The sequence below is a fragment of the Lactuca saligna genome, chromosome 6 (genome assembly GCF_052625555.1).
Source record: "Lactuca saligna cultivar CGN05327 chromosome 6, ASM5262555v1, whole genome shotgun sequence".
Taxonomy (NCBI): domain Eukaryota; kingdom Viridiplantae; phylum Streptophyta; class Magnoliopsida; order Asterales; family Asteraceae; genus Lactuca; species Lactuca saligna.
In genome coordinates this window covers 12,152,046-12,155,999 of record NC_136422.1, presented here as the reverse complement: position 1 = coordinate 12,155,999, position 3,954 = coordinate 12,152,046, and positions in this window count along the sequence as shown.

The window sequence follows — 3,954 nt, the reverse complement described above, 5'->3', positions numbered from 1 at the left end:
GTCGCGAAACTTTGACATGTCATAACTTCTTCGTTATAACTCGGATTTTGGCGTTCTTTATATCTACGGAATCCTTGTTACATATAATACAACTTAGTTAAGATTACTCATTCTAAATAATATTCCATAAAAAATCATTTTTGATGCTTATCGTCTCTAAATGGACTAGACCGGATCTACGGGCGTTACAATTATCTCCCCTTAGGATGATTACTTCCTGGAATCATCAACGAAATAGGACTTCTATAATGATTCCATACGTTACCTCTTCATAGTAAGTAATAATCATAACTTCCGTGTTTCCTCGAATGAGTAGAAATGCTATAGGGCTTCTTGACTACAAACGATGCTCAATCTTGCATCTGCTTTTCTTATCATGTTGTACTTCCAATCGTAACCTTCGAGTTACCAAATAAGTCCTTATTGTGGACTCCTTCTTCTTCTTAGGATAAATACTTTCCTTTATCTATTGCAACAGACCAATAGGCCGTGCTCTATTGACCTCTCATCATACAATGCGACGCTTAGACTCGGTCTTTTTAAAGTTAAGTTCCAGAATGGAATATACCTTCCTTCATATTCTAATGTGATATAATCAGTTTTCAGCATGTAGCATTTCTACTTGCAAACTTCTTTTAACAACGAGCGTGATACTACCGATCGCATTAATTTCAACCTTCTGACTTAAGTCAGATGTTACATCTAACTTGGTCCTCTAGACAACGTAGCATACTCATCGTAGTCGAACTCAAATTTATATGACCACTAGGGTCGGAATAACAACTATCTCACTAGTCATTACCGAAACAAGGGTAATGACATACTCTATTAAAACAGAATCAATCACTAGCTTCTTGGTAACCTTGTGACTTTCCCTGATCCAAGTGCGAGTCCTGTGCTTCCGGTAGTATATGCTTCTACTACCTTTCACACCTACTCATACTCGTCCAAAGTATTGTCCCACAGTCGACCAAGTCACAATACAAGAAAATCACACAATAATTCAACACATTACTTAGCAAAACTAGGGTTTATATTATTTCTTGAAACGACTACACAAAGGTTCAAGTTCACCCTATACTATGCCTCTAGTAGGCTACACTTCTTGATACAGACGTTATACATAGGTATGAAGTCTTCATCCTTTAATCCTCGCGTTTGATTTCTACTTCATCAAGGATCATGTGGAATGCCTTTGGCTTTGCTGGTTCATTCTCCTTTGAGAAATCTCTAGAAAAGTGCCCTTCTTCATTACATCCGTAGCATACCTTCTTGGCGGATGTGCACTTGTTGGCGTAATGGCCTTTCCTTCCACATTTGTAGCAAGTCACCTTTTCGTCGCATCTCTCATAATGCTTCAGTGATACCTTTGGCTTTGTAGCTTCTTCCCTCTTTGGACAGTCGTGCTTAAAGTGCCCTGCCTCATTACATTTATAGCATACCCTTTCATTGAATGTACATTCGTTGGCATAATGTCCATGCTTTCCACACTTAAAACATGTCACCTCCTTGCCACATTTTCCAGTGTTTTTCTTTTTGCATTTCCCGCACCATTTTCTTTACCTCCCTTTTTGCTAGACTTCGAGAACATGTTACTTTTGTTGGACCTCGAAGACTCCTCAAATTTCCTCTTTTTTCCAAGTTCAACCTTGTTGGCGGTCTTGTCGTCGATCATTTCTTCAACTGACTTAGCAACCAAGATAGTTTCCTCAAGAGTAGGTGACTGGCATACTGGAACAATAAGTTCATCCTTACTTTGTTGAAGTAAAGACATTGTTTCTTTCATCTGTTGATCCAACATCATCCACATCATTGTGTAGACTCTTGCCATCGTGATTTGGCTCGGGTACAACTGTTACTTATGGTGCACTCCCAATCCCTTGTGGATCGGGCTACGGGTTATCATTTCCCAATCCGCTTTGTGTGCTTGCCATTTTGATCTATACACTAAATTGGGCGAATTCAGATCCTTATCCATGATAGATGTTTAAATCGTCCTTATCACTCCGAAACATTCACATGTTAGTCCTAATATCGTAGTCATATGCTTAGAATCCTAAACACATAAGGTTTCCAGGTCTGGTTGGCAATAGACCATGGATCCGAACAAATGATAGCATCAATATAGCTAAAACACAAAACATTTAGCACATAAAAGCATTTTAGGCCTTATTCCTAAAATAAACTAGTGCTTGTGTCGATTTAGGTGTACTACCTAACATATTTTAGACACACTCCTCACGATCATTACTTAACATTCTAAGTTTAAGTCTAGAATTTCCTACAAATTCCTAGTTCGCTTAAACTAATGATTTGATACCAACTGTGATATACCCAATTTCAGGTCAGAAAAGAACGATTTGTTTAAGCTTTGTTTTTAAAAATCAGAGTAATCTTTCAAAGAAAATCGTTGCAGAATTTATTCCCAAAACAAAATACGATAAGAATTTAACAAAGCATTTCTTCAAGAAATGTATTTTCATTATATAACAAAATCTCGGGATGTCATGTTCCGATACAGAGTATAATCAGAATATACATTTATTTGCACTAGTGATTTACATCTCCTTTAATCTCTCAGTGAAATATGTCTTCGTATTGATACCTGTGATACAAAGAAAACTGAGTGGGCCAGGCTTGGGAGCCTGGTGAGCATATAGGGTTTTCATCCCATAATGTTATATCATATATTTATACATATAGAACTCTCAAACTTATATAATTTCACCATATAAAAACAACTCTTATCCTACCCCATCGATCCCTATAATGACACGATCTAACTCTCGTATCCAAATTTTCCTCTTTACCTGATCCTTACTCACATATCTAAAACTAATCTCTTCACCTGATCCATATTCCCGGATCTAAAACTAAGCTCTTGGTCTAATCCATACTCCCGGATCTAAAACTGTGCCCAATCCATACTCCCAGACTAGGGACAATATACTATACCTAAATCCAGATCTGATCCATCCTCCCGGATCTAATAACAAGTTTATGTTGTTTATTGATAATATCATTCTCGATATCCCTCTCGCATTACTTGTCAATGGATTTTTAGAGTACACCAGTGAACACATCGTTCACGAACATCTACAAGTTGCGAGCCTGCTAGTGTTCCACTGACTGTCTAGAATAGTTTATGGTTGTCATCCCTACTCAACTGGATGACAGGGGCCATCGTTTGGGTAAAGGTTTCACTCATTTTCCATTTGTGACCCTCATCTCAAGATATATATCACCTCTTATCTCATTATCCAACTCATCCTTTTATCACACACTAACTATCTCATTTACCCATGTTCTACCCAACATATTTGTAGATATAAAATACATATACAATTTAACTCATTTAAAAACTAAATAAAACATCCATTCTACACTCATCTCAAATAAACAACAATATATAAACACATAGCATGTATTTCGTAAAAAATACTTTATATTTATGTGTTAGAAGAAAGTGACTACACACTCACACAAAAGATATACTTAATACATTCAAACAATACTTGTATTAAAATCGTGTTATGAAAGGGACTATACACTCACCTGATCAGAAGATGATCGGGCATCACTACGGCTTGTAGAAGTAGTATTCTTCGGTGAAACTATGATCTCTTCACACACCGGGCCTCTCGCGGGCAGAGTTTCGATTCGGAAACTCTTTTCTTCTCGGGATCTTCGGAACTTCGGGACTTATTTCGTTTCTTGGGATGATACCGGGGCTTCGGTGGGTTAAAATAGGGATTAGAGAGAGTATCAGGAGTGAGAGAGTGATAAAGTAGCAACCTAAATCGGTTGCCCTTCGATCTCTATCTATACGCTGATTTTATGGATTCACGTCGTGAATCTCAAATATTCACGTCGTGAGTTCAGTCGTCACTGCATGCGACATCACAAGTTGCACCTGTACGGCTCCAGAACTCATAAATACTGAGTTCACGTCGT